The following is a 20,675-nucleotide window of genomic DNA, read 5'->3' on the forward strand; positions in this document are numbered from 1 at the left end:
TCTGAAAACAAAGAATGTTCAATGTTTCAAATATGGTCATAAGGGTCATGTTGCGTTGGAGGGTAATCTAGAAAATCCAGGAGTTATTCGCTACCATTGTAGGAAGGTTGGACATATTGCGAGGAATTATGGAACGGTTACTCAAGGTACTACATCCCAAGGGCCAATATCCAGCACGGCTAGAGGCAGAACTTCCAGAGTGACCAAAAGATCAAGTGTTTAGAAATTCGGACGTAGTGCAGCTGATCTGACACCTTTTAAGCTAGAGGAGTTTGACATGATTTTAGTAACGAATTGGTTGTCCTTTCATAAGGCAAATATTAATTCTGGAGAAGCGGATAGTAAAGTGTATGGAAGCCAGTAGTAGGGTAAATTGCGAAAGAAGCAAGATAAGAAGCTCTTCCAATTGTGAGAAGGAAGAAGTTAATAAGCCAAAAAGATAAAGTAGATCCACCTTGTGTAAAGATACGAGGAAGAAAATACTTAAGTTGAAGGAAGTTGAGTAATATATAATTGCCTTGGAATTTCTTTGAAGGCCAGTGGGGTGAAGTAATTAGTTCAATAATTGTAAAGATATTAGTGAAGAAAGTGAACCTACCAGATATAGTTCCTTGGTTTACACCAGAGATGTTGCTGAAAAGAAGGATGAAATTATGAGAGTATGTAATGATTACCGGGAGTTTAACAAAACAACGAATAGGAATAAGTAACCCTATTAAGAATTGATTATTTAGGTGACTTAATTCAAGGAATGTGTTATTTATCGGGGAATGACTTAAGATCCAGCCTGAGAACATATCGAAGACTGAAGTTAAAATGAAATATGGGCATCACAAATTTTGGTAATGTCATTTGGAATAACAAATAAACAGTCAGGGAACATGGTGTATAAGGAGTGCTTGGATAAGCATGATTGTATTTATTGATAACATCCTCAGCTATGCAAAGATCAGGGAGGTCCATATGGAACACCCAAGGATTTCCCTATGAAGATTAGAAGAAAAACAACTATATATTAAGTTTCAAGTATAAATTTTGGCTGAGAGTAACAAATGATTCTGATTATTCCGTTAACGAACATTTAAGCAAGGCCGGTGTAGTAACATATGCCCTGTATAGAAGGAAAGGATTGAATGTGATTAAAATCGCTAAGGATTTAATAAAGGAATAGGGAAAGTGGAATGTGAAGTTCAAATATCTGAAGGTGAGAAGAAGTGACGATATGAGATTACTTTCCAGTCTTAACTGATGAAGAGAAGCAAGAGGTGTTCGAATGTTTGGAAACTAAATTGAAAATGAGCACCGCCTATCATCTGAAGACGAAGGGTCAAAGTGGAAGGATGATTCAGGCAATATAACATATGTTGAGAGTATATAGTTTGAATCTAAAGGAAACTGTGGTAATCACCTACCACAGATTGAGTTATCTATGTTAATAATTAATCATGTTATTAAGGAATGCTACCTTGCGAAGCCCTGTGTAAGCATAAGTGTGAGTTTCCCTTTATTGAGAGAAAGTGGGAGTAGAAATGTTATTAGATCCTGAGTAAATTCAGCGCACCACGGACGTAGTGGTGTTGATTCAAAAAAGAGTTGACGCAGCTTGGGATGGACAAAGAAAGGAGACAAATTTGCATCGAAAAAGTATGGATATAAAAGTAGGATCATGGGTATTGATAAAATTTTACCTTGAAAGAAATTGGTTAGGTTTAGTTAGAAAAGGCAAGTTGAGCCCTAAATATATATACCCGTTGCGGTATCGAGGAAGATAGATAAAGTGCTCATGAGTTAGCATTGTCATTGCAGTTGCAGACATTTATAATGTGTTCTGCATGTCATTATTAAAGCGATGTGTTCTTGATTCGAACCAAGTTGTTGAGTAGGAGCCAATGGGCTCTCATCCAAATTGTTCTGCGTGGAATGATCGACCCAGAACCTAGGTTATTATGAGCGAATCCTTAGAAATGAATTTATATCTATAGTGAGTATGCTTTGAATGAATCCTCGAGTAGAAGAGTCTACTTGGGAGTACAATCAGATATGCTTGACAAATATCCTCACTTGTTTGGTTAAAAATCAGATTCTGAGGATAGAATCTTTTTAAGGGGGAAAGATTATAACGACTCGTATATTTTAATATTATTTAAATGTGTAATTATTAAATAATTACATAAACAAAATAGGTGTATGGGTTCAGTCAGCTTGATATTAAATTGTTATTATTTATATGTAATTATTGGTGTTCGAGGATGATTTGTGTAATTAGTTATGAAACTGTGTTGTTTTGTTTTCATATTTAAAGGTGATTCTATTCAAGAATTATTTCCATAAATACTTGAATTATCCCTAAAATCATTTTTATGGCTTCTTAATTTTATTAATTATTTTTAGGAGTTTTTAAAATTGAGAAATCAACATTTCATCAATTATTTAGCCATATATGATTTTCTGATTATAATTATTTGTTAAATCCGTATTTAATTCCAAAATTCTTTAAAAATTTTGAAATTCATATTTTATTTAGTTTGGAATATTTTGAGAATTTTAAAATTGGTTCGGAAATTTTTGGGATTTATTTGACTCGCGCGTGGTTTCTTTTAATTATAAAATGCGGGTCCGATGTGCGCTGTAAAAATGATTTAAAAAAAATTCGAAATTTTTTATTCAATGAACTCCTAATTACTTCGGAATTTTTAAAATCATTTTCGTGAATTTTCGGATTATTTTACCCGTTAAAAGCTCGTTAAAATTTTAATTTGCGAGTTAGACGTACTTTAGTAGGGGATTATACAGAAAATTGATGACAAAACAAAAATAAAAAAGAGGGCTGAGGTCATCGGGTCCAACCCGTTCCTCATTCTTCCGCCCCTCTCTCTGATCTCTCGCCCTACTCTCTCGAAATCTCTCACTCTCCTCTCTGTCACTTTCTCTTCCTCTCTTTTTCTTCCCTCTCTCTCCCTCCTTCTCCTCTCTCCTCCCTCCCCGCCCTACTTCAGCGGCTTCCGGCCGCCGCCTTGCTCCGGTTCGTTTCCGGTTGTGTCTGCTCTCTTTTAGCTTGTTGATATATATGCGTGTATACGCGTGTGTATGCTATATGTATGCATTTTGTGCTGCCTATATCCGGTTGCCGCCTGAGTTTTTCCGGCATGGCAGCCGGCTGTCCCCTGTGCGCTTGGCTGCGTGCCACTATGCGCGTGTGTCTGTGATGTTGCCATGTTGTTGCCTAATGCGAGTTAAGACATAAAAATGCGGATAATAACGAATAATAAGTGTATTTAATTGATGTTTGTGAATTGGTGAATTGTCAGTGTTGGACTGGAATCGGTGGTTGGGAATTGTATTGTGGTTGGTTTGAATTGGTTATGATTGATTTGACGTCGGGACGTTCGATGGGTTAGCCGATAATCAAAGGAGGTGCTTCCCGATTTCCGGAAAATTAAATTACGGGAATACGAGGCTGTACCCAATGACTATCAGAACGTTGATCAGTTATATTAACGTATCTTATACGAAATCTGATTATGTGTTGTGATGAAATACTTTACGAAAATCGAGAACCCTAGTTTCATAAAAGGATAAATATACCTATTTTCTGAAAAAGCACACCGAACCAACTTTCGAAGACATGAACCCTAACTGATACGTGTATTATAATAATATTGAATATATTACGAGTCGGATTTGGTTAACGTTTGTGTAGATTGTTAGCGAGGATATGTCAAGAATAATCGAAGGTCTAAGTTAGGGTGCTTCAACTTTGTAGGTGCTAGTCAGAAGGCCCAAGAGTTGGCATTAGATACCCTAGTGGACAGTCGACGAGCTCGGTAAGGTTCCGATCGAAGGACCTGAGTGTTGGAGTCGAATCTAGGGTAATCTAGTGGTTAGACGTTAAAGTTTGAGCGTCCGTGTCGGCTCAAGGTCAATCGATATTATTTGTAAAGCTCTGCAAGGCAAGTATCCCTGACCATATATTTATGGTTCAACATATATGAATATAATGTTATTTTATTATCGTACTGGAACAGAATGATTTAAGTTACATATCCCCTGGGTTTCAAATTATTTCATTGACTTGTGTTTTGGGGGAAAGTAACTTCTGAAATACCTATCTCTAAGTTTTGAATAAAATGAAAATGTTTTTGGAAAATGTGTTGTGTTATAATTGTTTTGACAAGAGATAGGCAAGTTAATTGAAAAATTGGATAAAAATGATCAGATAATTGGATGAGTGTGCGCAGAAGGCCCGTAACGGCCTGGAAGTTAGCGTAAGAGGCAAAGTGGTTGCGCACCCTATTATAACCATCAGCCCAGCGTGATGGAGACCTAGCTAGTCTCTGAGTTCCGGAACAAGTTTCGTAGGATAGCCTGATCAGCTATCTCACCAGGGATCATCCAATACTTTTATATCTGAGCAAGTGATTTTGAGGTTCCCGGAGAGAAACAAATTTTATAGGTCCTGTGATGGGACAAGTTTTATAGATCCTGTGATGGGATAAGTTTTATGGTTCCCGTAACGGAACAAATGATTTTGGGTCCCTGAAACGGGACAAATGGTTTTATGGTTCCTGCGATGGGACGGAAGATTTGAAAATGAAAGAAGCATGCTAAAATTGAAATTGATATTTATGCACAACACACAAGTAATGATTTGGTTTTACAGAGCATGCTAGTTTTGATATCCAGTTCATACATGTTTTACTTATTTTCTAGCAAGTTATGATTTATGTTCCTATAATTGTTTATCATAAACTATTTTTGATTATTATTCATATATTGGTGCTGCTGAGCAATCTAATGCTCACCCTTTCAAAAATGTTATATATATGTATTGCAGATGCCTAGGAGATTCTTCAGTGGTAGTCGGGGCAGAGTTCCAGTACCTTCTGTGTCAGGCTCCTCTGAGATAGTTATGTTGGACCCAGGCGGGTCTGTTGAGTTGCTGAACAAAGATAGTATTGTCAGTATTGTGTTTAGTAAGTTGGTTTTATGAGAATTATGACCTATGTCATACTTAAACCTGGAAAAGATCTTGGAAAAAGGGGTTGTATTTATATAATAATATTAAGTTGGATTATATTAAGTTGTTATTGATGACGTCTACTCCTGACCCCGGGGTTGAGGCCGTCATAATTATGAAAGACATAAGTTGTTTGAGGTACCTTTAACTCAGCAGCATCAGAACTGCTATCAGCATTTGCCATCAAGGCATAATTTTCCTCATCTTCAGAATCTGAGGAGTCTGTCCAGCTTTTCTTCTTTATGACAAGAGCCTTGCCTTTGTCACTCTTTCCTTTCTTCCAGTCAGAAGATATGTGGCCTTTCTCACCATAGTTGTAGCATTTGACATTTGAGTAATCTCCTCTGTCAGACTTTCCTCCTTTGTCTTCATATTTTTTGAGGCCCTTCTTGTCAGAACTTCTAACTTTCCTTGAAAACTTCTTTCCCCTTCTGAATTTCCTGTAGGCTATCTTTGTGATACCTTTCACCATAAGAGCACACAGCTTCATCATCTCTTCATCAGCATCTCCTTCAGATAGACTTTCAGTTTCTGAATCATCATCATCAGAGCTTGATGATTCTGAATCAGACTTTATGAAGAGATCTTTTCCTTTTCCTTTCTTTGAAACAGCCACTTTGGGGGATTCCTCCTCATCATTAAGAGCAACTGCTCTTGATTTTCTCCCATGTCTCTTGCTTCTTTGATCCATCTCAAGTTCATAAGTCTTGAGCATTCCATAAATTTTATCAAGAGTAGTTTCATCAAGAGCATAGTTATCTCTTATAATAGTAGCTTTCAAATCCCAACTTTCAGGTAGGGCTGAAAGGAATTTTAGATTTGAATCTTCAATGTCATATTCCTTGTCCACCAGTGACAGATCATTCAAGAGTTTGAAAAACCTGTCATATAAATCAGATAATGACTCATCACTTTTTAAGTCAAAGTGCTCATACTCTTGAGTGAATATAGTCCTCCTGTTTTTCTTGATTGCATTAGTTCCCTGAAACCTTATCTCCAAAGCATCCCATATCTCCTTTGCAGTATTGCAGTGAATTACCCTATTTGATATGATATTATCAATGGCACTATGCAACAAATGCCTTACCTTTGCATCCTTGGCAATAGATGAGATATCTTTAGCTGTGTATTCACTTTTCTCCTTTGGTATGGTCTTTACTGGCTGATCTGCAACTACAACAGAGAGCTTGGTTGGCTTATGCGGTCCTTCATTAATTCTGTCAAGGTATTCTGGATCTGTAGCTTCCAGAAACATAGCCATCTTCACTTTCCATATGGGATATTCAGACGGTCTCAACATGGGAACCCTGATAGTCTCATATCGACTATGGGTTTGAGTCTTTGGAGTTTCTTCAGTTTTAACGGGCTTGGTTATATTTTCTGCTTCTTCAGACATGATTGTTTTGGATCTTTAGTGTATGTGTGTTAACAGATAGGCTCTGATACCACTTGTTAGGTCACACAACACTGTAGAAGGGGGTTGAATACATTGTAGAATACAATCAAATCGATTTAAAGCACAAGTAACAGAAAACAAATGTATTCGATATAATAAACTCTGTTACAATGGAACTGTTCTCTCTCAGTGATGAACAAATATCACGAGAGTTGCTAGGTTACAATTATATGATCTTCTCGATGATCGTAACTCTTATAGAGTAAACCTATGTCTGTGTTTATATAGACACACAGTTACAAGATAACTTCTAGTTGATATGGAATATAATTCTGTCTCCTAAAATATATCAACCAGATATCTTATTATTCTTCTAGTCCTCGAACTCTTTCCTTGCATATCTTCTTCTTGTATTAGTCTCGATCTTCTTTCCTGTAAATCAGCTTCCTTCCTTAACTGTTAGTCCTCCAGTACTTAAGTTCTGATATCCATCTTCTGATATTATCTTCTGATAATCTAAGTTCTGATATCCTTAAGTCCTGACTTCCAGTAAGTCCTGATTCCAGTAAGAACTGATATTTCCTGTTAGTTAAGATCTGAGAACTAAACATGAAACATATTAGACATGACATCTCAAATATTTTCAACATATACAAATTGGAATGCCAACTTATATTTGATTTAGAATACGTGTTTATATTTGTATATACTTAAATATTATAATCAATTTAAAATAACTACTTATATCTGATCTAGAATACCTACTTAAATATGGATATACTTAAATATTATGTGTAATTTAGAATACCTACTCATATTTTATTTAGAATACCTCCTCATATTTTGATGTACTGAAATACCCTATTTAATTTATCATACCTATTTATATTTGATTTAGAATACCTACTTATATTTGGTGTAAATTATGAACACATTTACAACCATTTGAGGTATAACTGATGGTTTGTTTGGGCTGGAGTCTTTTCTGACTTGGATATATAATTATATGAGTTTTTGAGAAACCAAATAAAGAAGCCAGCCTAGTTCAACTTATCTATGACCCGTTCGACTCAAATTATTCGGTCTTGAATCGAACTTATCTTGTGGTAAGTGAAAAATAATATATCACATTTTTCATATTTTTTTTCAAATAAAATACCTTCATTTATGTTATAAACAAGTTTATCTAAATATTATTATATAATACTGACCTATAACCTGTATAATGCATAGGTTTTTAATTTTTTCAATAAAAAAATAAATGAATGAATTATATTTGTTTTGTATCGAGTTTAATATTTTAATGCTGGAAAAAAGTGTTCATTAATTTAAATAAATGAATTTGATACAAATAAAATAAATAAATCTTTGTTGTTGCTTTTGAATATATTTTGAACTCTATCTTCGGTTCTAGAACTTATATTTTGATGATCGATTCCACAGTCCACGCAAAATTCACGAAGTAATCTTTAATTTGTGATAGTTTAAAAAGTCTTATTTACTTAAAACTATTCTGAAATTAAAGAGAAAAGACAGTAACAAATTTCACATAAGTAATCTAGACAATTTAAGATACATACTGAAATATTTAATTCAATTTATGATGTTTACTTACATATGATTTGTTTCGGCAACAGGGTTTCTTTTGACTTTATTTCGACTCTATTTTGAGTTCTGTAAATAAGATTTTGACGATTTTATAACCCACTCAAAACTCACGAAATAAGTTTTAATTCAGTGATTGTTTAAAAAGTATTATCTTTGTAAAATTTTCCCAAATTTGAAGAAAAAGACAGTCATGAATATTACATTAAGTATTTTATTCAAATTAGGATATGTACTTAGATATTATATTCAATTTGGAAAGCCAAATTATATTTGATTTAGAATACGTGTTTATATTTGGATATACTTAAATATTCTACTCAATTTTAAATAACTACTTATATTTGATTTAGAATACCTACTTAAATAAGGATATACTTAAATATTCTGTGTAATTTAGAATATATACTCATATTTTATTTAGAATACCTCCTCATATTTCGATATATAGAAATACTATATTTAATTTATCAAGCCTATTTAAATTTGATTTAGAATACCTACTTATATTTGGTTTAGATTATGAACTCATTTACAACCGTTAGAGGTATAACTGAAGGTTTTGTTTGGGCTGGAGTCTCTTCTAACTTGGATATATAGCTATATGGGCGTTTAGGAAACCAAATAAAGAAGCCAGCCTAGTTCATCTTATCTATGACCCGTTCGGCTAAAATTATTCGGTCTCGAATCGAGCTTATCTCGTGGTAAGCAAAAAATAGTATATCACATTTTTTATATTTTTTTTCAAATAAAATCTTTTATTTTACGTTACAAACAAGTCTATCTAAATATTATTATATAATACTGACTTATAACATGTACAATGCACGGGTTTTTATTTATTTTTTCAATAAAATAAATAAATAAATGAATGTATTATATTTGTTTTGTATCGAGTTTAATATTTTAATATAGAAAAAGATGTACATTAATTTAAATAAATGAAGTTGATACAAATAAAATAAATAAATCTATGCTATTTTTTTAATATATTTTGAACTCTATCTTCGATTCTAGAACTTATCTTTTAATGATCGATTCCACAATCCATGCAAAGTTTATGAAATAATCTTTAATTACTGATACTTTTGCATAAGTATTCTAGTCATTTTAGTCATTTTCGCATAAGTATTCTAGTCATTTTAGAGAGAAAAGACAGTTACAAATTTCGCATAAGTATTCTAGTCATTTTCAGATACATACTGAAATATTTAATTTACTTTATGATGTTTAGTTACATATGATTTTGTTATGGATAAAAAACTAGGGTATATTAATTACTATATTTATTGCTAGGGTTCGGGAGTTCAAGGCCTTTAATGGCTGCTCTCGTGTTTTGTAGCTTAACTCTGCCTTTACGAGATGCCTACATATCTCTATGTATTAGAAAATCAAGCCAAAAAACGTAGTTCTATTAGATGGGGGTGAGACCCCTTATATAGGTCTGGAACACCTTGAATTAGATTAGATTTAGGAGACTTGGTGGACAAGTCTCAGAATTAGAATGGACTTTGGAGTCCTACAATGCATGAAGTTGATTCCTTATACTATGGGATTTCTTGAAGGCCAATCCTCAAGAAATTATATCCTTAACTGGATTTTATTTATTAGCTGATTTATCCCTTATTGATTAATTACAAAATTAATTAATATTCAGGGCTTTGGGCCCTTTCTAATGGGCTTAACTGTCAACCCAATCCGGGTATTAATTAATGCGATATGAATTACGCAATCAGGGTTTATTTTATTCCCTATCATTTGCCCCCAACTTCTAGGAAATCATAAAAGGTTTCTCAGAAGTTAAGTTCGTTTATTCCCTTAAAGGGTATCGTTTTTGCGTAAAGCGTGGAGCGACTTACACATTTACCCTTAATTTCTGGGATTTTTCCTTAGCAACTGGGAATTTTTTTTCTAATTTTCAGGAATTTTCCCCTAATTTCTGGGACTTTTCCTTAGTTTCTGGGAATTTATTCTTAATTTTCAGAATTTTTCCAATTTTCACCCTTTTTTCGACCAGGATCCTAGTCGTTTGGTTGACCGGATCCTAGTTGAACTTTTGGCCAGCTCTTGAGGCCTGGTCAAATAATTTCGACTAGGATTCACGAGTTGGATTTCGATCAAGATCCTGGTCGATTTTACGACCTGGATGCTGGTCGAAATTCTGGTCAGCTCTTGGGGCCTGGTCCAACAACTTCGACTAGGATTCACGAGCTGGATTTCGACTAGAATCCTAGTCGACTAATCGACCTTGATGCTCATAGAAATCCTGCTCATTTTTTGGCTTTTACTTGAACTAATAAGACTAGGATCCATGACCAGGATTCTAGTCTAATTTTTGGCAATCTCTTGGTCTCTGTTCGAAAGACTTCGACCTCAACTCACGAGCTAGATCTCGAGTAGATTTCTGGTCGCAGTTATTCATAGTTCGAGCTTAATCCTGCTCTGTCAAAATAAGATTTATGGGCTCCTGTTCGAAGATTTTCGAACAGAATTGACGACCTGGGCTACGACCTCAATCCTGGTCGAATTAATGGGTGTTTTCAGGCTCTTGTTCGAAAGACTTCGAATAGGATTCACGACCTCATATACGACCTCAATCCTGGTCGAATTAATGGGTGTTTTTTAGGCTCTTGTTTGAAAGACTTCGAACAGGATTCACGGCCTCATATATGACCTCAATCCTGGTCTTTCTTTGGACTAGGAATTTTGTTGAGCTGGGCTTTTCCTAATTCAATTTAGATTTGGGCCTAGGCTTTTCCTAATCCAATTTTGATTTGGGCCTGGGCTTTTCTTAATCCAATTTGGATTTGGGCCTGGGCTTTTCCAATTTGGATTTGGGCCTGGATTTGATCGAATTTTCGAGAACCTTCCGGGTTTCTCCGGAAACTTTCAGAATTCCTTTGGAAAGTTCTAGAAGTTGGGATTTTTCTCTTGGGCCTTCACTTAATGGGCTTTTCTGTCCCTTTGTCTTCCTTTCCATTCCTATATAAAGGAGGGAGTGAAGTTGTTCACTCCTCACTTCCCATTTCTCATTTCTCTTCCTCCCTTCCTCTTCTCAAAAAACCTTAGAGGCTTAATAATAACTGTAGGTCGGAGATCAAGTTCTTCAAAGCTTTCTTTTTAGCAATCCAACCCTATTTCGAGCATTATTCAAGGTAAGATAGATACTTTCTTACTCTATTAATTTTTCTGCACTTTTTATGCATAGAGTTTGTGTCTAAAACTGTTCTTTTTTTTGCTTTCTTCAGATGGCAGATAAGAGAATAACTCGTTTGGCCAAGATGAACGTGGGCAAAAAGTCGAACGAGTTCCCTATTCGATCAAGGTATACTTCCTTGATTGACATGATTAATACTTGAGGGGACGAATATCCATCCGACGCTCATCTGGATGTGTTTGATCACGTCAACATCTTTCAGGATCCAAAGGAGTTGGACAAGGTGAGGTCTTTCTTCAGGGTCAAGGAGCCGTACAAGTTGGTTCTTGCAGGTCCGGCCGACAAGGCTTGCCACTGGAAGAAGGACTCCTTATGTGTCTTTAGGGACACCCTGAGGGCATGTATCAGACTTCCCTTTCATCCCTTTATTCCAGTTTTTCTAGCTGATGTGGGCATAGGCCCTTGCCAACTCCCTCCAAACTCTTGGAGATTGATCTTTTGCTTCTTGTTGCAATGCACTAAGCATGACGTTTCTTGTTTATTACCTTACATAAGTCATACTTATAAATAAGCCGAACTATAAACAACAGAAAACTAATCCAGCTTATTCTGACTACCTGTGGTACAACACCAAACAATCTACAGAATAGCTGGCCATTTCCTACCCATTTCCTGGCTGTGGTTCTCATGGCAGGCATCTTGATTCACTGTTGTGTTGTGTCAATTTAAGAAAACAAGTGTGAGCTATAATGCCCAGCATAATAATGTACAGTATGAAAATGACTGTATGATAACATCATATATGATAAATATGTTTTATTCGAAAATAGTTTTCCTTAGTGAAACACACCTTCTTATGAAAACAATTCTTTAAGGGATTTTAATATCCTGCGAATACATTAATAGTAATCCCAGCACCTAGGCTTGGGTTACGGTATTGCATCTCAATTCCAATTGGAAGAATTAAGAAACTCGTTGGAGCCACCGTATACGATGATCAGTCGTAATACGATAATAGTAACCTTTTCTACTAGTAGAAGGACGACACATTCGTATCCCGGTTATCACCCTTGCCGCATTCGGGCTACATGTCCCATTTTCGGGTATATACATACTTCACAAGTTCCTGAGTACACTGAGTACCTTCTCCTGCGGTACCTTTGGTAGTCCATCTAGCACATATAGTACCAGAGTCTACCCCTCCATTGTCCTTTAAAAGAATTCTATCAATCTCGAGAACTCGAACCACATCGAAGTTCCCCAAGCATTTTGCTTGTTGATAGAAATAGCTTATCTCTCTAAGATATAAGTGTATATATATGTATATACGTACTTCCGAGAATTTCAGAGGAAGTACTAAGGATGTGAGTTGACCGTTGTCAACAGATAATTAATAAGGGGAAAAGTTTCTCCTTGAAACTATATTCAAAATATTAAATAAGTCGGGATAATATTCACCGACGATCTGAAATTATTCGAATGATATTCTGAAATCAGAATGTATATTTTAAATCAGGATCTATGATTTTTAAATCAATAATAAACCCTTTAAGAATAATAATTAATTAAATAATAATCGATAAATAATTAAACCTCGAATGGGTTTACTCTCTAAAAGAATATTTAAAATAATATTCCTCAACTAGTTTGTGTCTCCATAATTAATAATCTATAGTGATTAATCGGGTTTGAAATAAATAATCGCTGGAGTATACTACTCCCATAATAAGGAATAAGTATATAGTATTTATTATTCGAACAATAAAATATAGTTGAGGGAATATGATCGTTGGGAAATCATTTTAATAAAAGTTCGAGGTGTTTTAATGTTTCGTAAGTGGACGTTGAGTCCCTTTTAAAATGTACTACTATGGACTTATAACCATCCTATAATATCACCAGAAATGATTCCCGGGTTTTATCTTAAATCCCGACCGACTCTCGGTCTTATATAATATGTCACGCTTAAAGCGAATAACATTTTACGATATACACTTTATCGTATAACATCGCTACATTATGCGAAATTTCAACAACTACGTATCATGGCAAGCATGATATTTATGTAATGATAGTAAAAAAATCCTTTTACAACACAACAGTAAAAATGGAGTTGGGTTCGTAAACTTTCCTGGGTATCTCGAGGTGGAGGATGCTCTAGGTTCCGTTCGGAAATCTATAACCATAAACACATTTCATTTCGTTAGGTTCCATTCTAATTTACGGCAACTCGCACTCATATGCTACTTATTATGCACCCTCTCAACTTATAATACCCTTATTTTTCCTTTAAGTCATATTCACATTATGGTCACTTCATTTTTCTTAAGTATCTTTGGTTCATTCTTATTATCGCCGTCGGCTCCGCTTATGGATTCTTACGGTTTCGATTCGCGCGGTCTCGACTCCAACATTTTTATAAAATTGAGAAATTATTATTTTCACTTTAAATTTTTTATAAAAGTTAGGAAACTCTCTATGTTACCGTCTGTAAAAATTTCATGATTTATGAACATATTTAAGTTGATCCTTAATATTTTCAAAGTTCGTAATTCGTAGCAGTTTTTTGTCGCGTAAATTACTTTTACTAAAATGGTCATAACTTTGATCCGTAAATTGGAATCAAGCAATTCAAGCGCCTAAACGATACTTATAACATTTTCTATACTAAAAAAAGGTTATTTTTCAAGAAACTACAGTTTACAACTTCGGGACTTTCTGCAGAAACTTAAAGTTACGATTTGTTGGTTTTAACGAAGTTACGTTTACGATCGGGGTTTCGTTTACGCCCTAACTCTTAACACAACCACCAAAAATTATCATATCATTATCAACACACAAACACCTCTCAAGAACATCATGTTATTGTGGCAACAACCAACCCTAAATCTACTTAACTTAATCATCAAGATTTCCTCAATAACACTAATTACACTAGGTTTTCTACCACATACTAAATGGATCTCAAAAATGATTCTTAAATAAAGTTGGGCCAAATATTTTTACCTTTATTTAAAGCTTGAGATGTGTTCTTGAGGATGGTGGAGGCTTGGAAGTGCTTGGTATGATTTTTAGAACCTAAAACCACCATTGAAATCAACAAACCAAAGAGAGGTTACTATTTATACTATTCACTAGTGAGTTTCTTGAATTTATTTCACCCATAAAACCATGATAAAAAGAGATGAACGAATTTTCTTACCTTAGTTTAATTTCTAGGAGGCTTGAGAATTAATTGGAGAATTTAACAAGAGCTAGAACTTGGAGTTTTGAATTTGAATTCTCTCCCTTTTTTCATTAGGGCCGAATGGAGCATCAAGGGGGTATTTATACTCCTCTTGGTTGCTTAGCTTGGTTGATTTGCTAGGTTGCTTCTAGGAAGATGGGGTGATATCTTGCAATTGATTTTATTCTCCTAGTATAGCATTCTAGGTTGATTCTTGGTTGCAAATCTTAGGGACAAATCTTAATAGCTTACTAGGTTACAAGCTAAGCTACATGGTTAGCTTCCTTAGCACACTATTTTGCTAGCTAGCTTGATCATCCTATGGTTAGCTCACTATTTGATGAAGTAACCATTGTTACTTCCTTACCATGGTTTAGTTAGTGCATTACGTTTATTTAATCGTTTACGCGTTCGCTTGGTTGCTTAAATGTTTTCGTAATACTTACTCGTAAATGGTTCGCGACGTAATTCCTTTCGTATTCATTCCTTATATTTTTAATTATCCTACTTGAATATAAATCCGTAGGGTTTTAATCTCGTAATTATATTGTGATTCCCATAATCCTTGATGAGTCATAAATACAGTCATTTTTCAAAGTTCGTTTTCTTCGAAAACTAATAGCGTTTACATACACTCATTTAGTACGTATAATCGTAATATCAACTCTGAAACTCATTTCCTCATGCACTACATAGTGTGGGCTCAAAAAAAATTTCCCGTCCATCAGGATTACTATTCATTTAAACGTTTTACAAGGTCTCAAAAATTCGAGTTATTATAGTATTCCCCTCTAACAAGGATTCCGTCCCGGAATCAATTAGAAAATAAGTGGGGATATCTATTCCTCATTGTGTCTTCAAGTTCCCAAATTGACTCTTCGACATTTTGATTTCTCCATAAGATTCTAACCAGCTTCACAGTTTTTTTCCTCAGCACTTGTTCTTTCTGGTCCATTATCCTTACTGGTTGCTCGATGTAGGTCAGGTCTGGTTGTAAATCTACCTGCTCGTATTCTATTACGTGTCGTGCATCTCCGTGGTACTTCCTTAACATGGACACGTGGAACACGTTGTGCACTTGTTACAAATTAGGAGGCAAGGCGAGCTCGTAAGCTAGAGGTCCTATTCTCCTCAAAATTTCAAAGGGTCCTATGAATCTGGGACTCAGCTTCCCTTTCTTTCCAAATCTTATCACTCCTTTCCATGGAGATACCTTCAATAGCATGGAATCTCCTACTTCATATTCCCTATCCTTCCTGGTCTGGTCGGCGTACTTCTTTTGTCTATCCTGGGCTGCTACTAGTCTTTTCCTGATGAGTCCTACCATTTCTCTGGTCTATTGGACTAATTCTGGTCCTAATATCTTTTGTTCTCCAACTTCGTCCCAACACAGGGGAGAGCGACATCTTCTTCCGTAAAGAGCTTCATACGGGGGCATTCCTATGCTAGCGTGATAGCTATTGTTGTAAGCAAATTCGATCAGGGGTAAGTGGTCATCCCAATTTCCTTTGAAATCAATGGCACATACTCGTAGCATGTCTTCTAGGGTCTGAATAGTCCTTTCGCTTTATCCATCAGTCTAGGGGTGGTAAGCAGTACTCATGTTTAGTCTGGTGCCTACGCATTCCTGGAAGCTTCTCCAAAATCGGGAATTAAACCTTGGGTCTCTATCTGACACTATGGCTACAGAAACGCCGTGTCTCACTACAATTTCCTTCAAGTAAATATCTACTAACTTGTCTACGGTGTATCTTTCGTTGATTGGTAGGAAGTGTGCGGACTTGGTCAATCTATCTATGATAACCCATATGGCATCATGATTGGTCTTTTTTCTTGGTAAGCTTGTCACAAAATTCATGGCTATATGCTCCCATTTCCATTCCGGAATCTCTAGGGGTCGTAATAGTCCACTAGGTCGCTGATGTTCAGCCTTCACTCTCTGGCATGTCAAGCACTTGCTGACCCACTCTGCTACTTCTCTCTTCATGTTAGGCCACCAATAATATTCCTTAAGGTCATGGTACATTTTCGTACTTTCTGGGTGGATTGAATATCTAGAGTTGTGCCCTTCGTGCAGCAGCTCATCCTTTAACTCTTGCACATTTGGAATCCAAATTCAGGACGCATACCTCATGATCCCTTTCTCATCCTTCTCGCATCTCACTTCTTCACCGGTCAAAGTTCCTCTTTCCTCACTCATCTTCTTTTCCTGACATACTCGTATCTTTTTAGTCAGCTCCGGCATTAGCTTAATCTCAAATAATCCTTCTGTTCCCTTACCGGTCATCCTCACGTCAATTTCCATCTTCTTAAATTCCTTAATCAACTCTTCCAATGTCATTATCATCTTGAGCCTTTCCTTCCTACTAAGGGCGTCAGCCACCACATTGGCTTTACCCGGGTGATACAAAATTTCACAGTCGTAGTCTTTTATCAACTCTAACCATCTCTTTTGTCTCATGTTCAGTTCCTTCTGAGTAAAAATATATTTGAGGCTTTTATGGTCAGTGTAGATCTCAAATTTCTCACCGTATAGGTAGTGTCTCCAAATTTTCAGGGCAAACACTATGGCTGTTAATTCTAGATCATGCGTAAGGTATCTGCTCTCATATTCCTTCAATTGTCGAGAGGCATACGCTATAACTTTGCCGTGCACCATTAGTACACATCCTAATCCTTTAAGCGATGCGTCGCTGTATATCAGAAACTCTCCCTTTCCATCGGGAAGAGCGAGCACTGGTGCTGACACTAGCCTCCTTTTCAGTTCTTGAAAACTTTCCTCACATTTCTCTGTCCATACAAACTTTTCTGTCTTCCGAGTAAGTCTAGTCAGTGGACCGGCTATCTTAGCAAAATCCTGCACGAATCTTCGGTAATATCCTGCTAAACCCACAAAACTCCTAACCTCCGTTGGGGTAGTTGGTCTTTCCCAATTGGATACCGCCTCTATTTTGGCAGGGTCAACTAAAACTCCATTGCTACTCACCACATGTCCTAAAAACTGAACTTCTCTCAACCAAAACTCGCACTTCGAGAACTTGGCATACAATTTCTCATTCCTCAAGATTTCTAAGACTATCCTCAAATGTTCTGCGTGTTCTTGCTCTGTCTTTGAGTAGATCAGAATATCATCTATAAAAACTATCACACATATATCCAGGTTCAAATCTCAACAACTCAGTAAATTTGGCCTCATATTCTGCCACAGTCATCTTATCCTGTTTCAACTCCAGAAACCTAATCTCCATCTGGGTTTCCATAAGCCTAGGGAAGTACTTGTCTAAGAACAGTCGGGTAAATCTATTCCATGGAATCACAGCATCGGTTTCTAGGTTTCATTTGGACTCCCACCAGTAGTTAGCTTCTCCTTTCAGCATGTAAGAAGCGAAAATGGTCTGATGTCGTTCCTCAACACCTAGTATCTCGAAGGAATTTTTTATCTCTTTGAGCCAGGCCCGTGCTTCAACGGGGTCGACAGATCCTAGAAACTCTGGGGGTTTGAGAGATTTGAAGGCTCTAAAGGCAGTAGCTGTGGTCTGTTGGGCAGCATGTGGCTGTGGTAGAATAGTCTGTTGGTTCAGATTTGCTCTTAGCAGTTCCATAAATTCATTCATGGGGTTCACTCCCTGATGGGTATCCTTAGCCTCTTATTCTACATATTCTTCCTCATCATATTCATTATAGTCTAGGTCTTCTTCACTTTCCTCATTCACTACAGGGTCAGGTTCACCTTGTTGTTGGTTAACAGATTCTGCGGACTGAGCCCTGGTTCCTCTTTTACGGGGTGGCATTGTTCTGATATTGAAAATTGGTCAACATAGTTGTAATTATAACAGTCAGATTATTTTATTCATATGTAAGCATGTCATTTATTATCTAGCAGGTTTTTATAAAGTGCAATAATTTAGACATCATTTCTTAATAACGGCTTAGATATATATTAATAAGATCTCCCACTTAAATCTTGAGGATGAAACAACTAGCCGAGTTCATACATGCCTGATTACAATCTATCACTACTAGTTCTGAATACTCAAATGAAAATACATAAGCCGTGTACCCTGAAGGGCTAGGAACGCTATCTACTACTAGTTATCCTATCAAAATTGGTGACAAGTCACCCAACCTTCTTCAAGGTCCATATCTAGTCACTAGTCTCTCAGTCACTATCACTGTGTGTGAGGTCACGCACCCTCCTCATTGCTCCCACAATCATCAGCTCTGCATCAACTACCGAGATGTATCCTCCCACTGCTGTCATCCTCATCTGAACCCTGGTACGGAGCTCGATCCCATCGATCTCTCTGCGGGCTATGGTTGGGGAAGCAGCTCTGAAATCTCCTGGGTATCCTAGTCGGGTGGCTCTCTCAGCTGTCAGTGCCTGACATAACTCCGCAATGCGAGCAGATGCCGCAGTGATCTCAGCATTAAGCTGACCCACTATCCAGTCATGTACGGCTACATGCATGGTCGCCGGTGATGGTAGAGGTGAATCTGGGTAGCTAGAGATATGTCATGAACCTCGTGGAACTGTGCACGTATCGCCTCCTCCTCCTCATCATCATCATCAATATAGGGCATAGGGCTCTGGATCCATGGGGGTGGTGTAGGAGAGCGAATATGGTGAGGATACATCTCTACATCCCTCCATACTACGCCATTAGCTATGGGGACAAGAAGGTTAGTCTCCTCCTCTAGGACATCCTCAGTAGGGTCATCATCTGAATCATCAATGGGTGGGCTCTCTGGCTCGGGAATAGGGTCACGCTCATGAATTCTGAGATCATCAACAGGATCAACCTCCCTCCTAGGCTCCACTGGTACCTGACACAATAGGCAATGTGTTACTAACTTAGAGTTGGAATTCCTTTGAGGGTAAAACTGTCAAGACCACCCGTGTAGCCCGACGACGAACTCGACTTGAGCTCTAATTGATTATTTTATTATTTTTATGTCTACGTATTTTATGTCCTATCGTTTCCAAGATTTGTTAACCTAAGGCTCTGATACCATTTCTGTGGCGCCCAAAAACCCGGGGTCAGGAGTCTCAGAGGCCACGCCATCTAAACTCACACAACTCACACTATAATATATAAATACTCACGCTTCACGACCCCACACTTATCACACACACACACACACTTACAGGTTATTGTCTTGGAAACGAACCATCATAACTAGAGTAATTGTCAACCATCAGGTGATACTTATTACAACTCAAAAGTAATTAATCTTGCCGGGGAGTGACCTTTAGGTAAGGCTACTCCGCCGGCCAAAATATACGTTTCTTGTTTATTACCTTACATAAGTCATACTTATAAATAAGTCGAACTATAAACAACTGAAAACTAATCCAGCTTATTCTGACTACCTGTGGTACAACACCAAACAATCTACGGAATAGCTGGCCATTTCCTACCCGGTTCCTGGCTGTGGTTCTCATGGCAGGCATCTTGATTCACTGTTATGTTGTGTCAATTTAAGAAAACAAGTGTGAGCTATTATGCCCCACATAATAATGTACAGTATGAAATATGATAAATATGTTTTATTCAAAAATAGTTTTCCTTGGTGATACTCACCTTCTTATGAAAATAATTCTTTAAGGGATTTTAATATCCTGCAAATACCTTAATAATAATTCCAATTGGAAGAATTAGGACACTCGTTGGAGCCACCATATACGATGATCAGTCGTAATACGATAATAGTAACCTTTTCTACTAGTAGAAGGACGACATCTTCGTATCCTAGTTATCACCCTTGCCGCATTCGGGCTACATGTCCCATTTTCGGGTATACACATACTTCACAAGTTCCTAAGTACCTTCGCTTGCGGTACCTTTGGTAGTCCATCTAGCACACATAGTACCAGAGTCTACCCCTCCCTTGTCCTTTAAAAGAATTCTATCAATCTCGAGAACTCAAACCACATCGAAGTTCCCCAAGCGTTTTGCTTGTTGATAGAAATAGATTATCTCTCTAAGATATAAGTGTATATATATGTATATACGTACTTCCGAGAATTTCGGAGGAAGTACTAAGGATGTGAGTTGACCGTTGTCAATAGATAATTAATAAGGGGGAAAAGTTTCTCCTTGAAACTATATTTAAAATATTAAATAAGTCGGGATAATATTCACCGACGATCTGAAATTATTCGAATGATATTCTGAAATCAGAAAGTATATTTTAAATCAAGATCTATGATTTTAAATCAATAATAAACCCTTTAAGAATAATAATTAATTAAATAATAGTCGATAAATAATTA

The sequence above is a fragment of the Apium graveolens genome, chromosome 10 (genome assembly GCF_009905375.1).
Source record: "Apium graveolens cultivar Ventura chromosome 10, ASM990537v1, whole genome shotgun sequence".
Classification (NCBI taxonomy): domain Eukaryota; kingdom Viridiplantae; phylum Streptophyta; class Magnoliopsida; order Apiales; family Apiaceae; genus Apium; species Apium graveolens.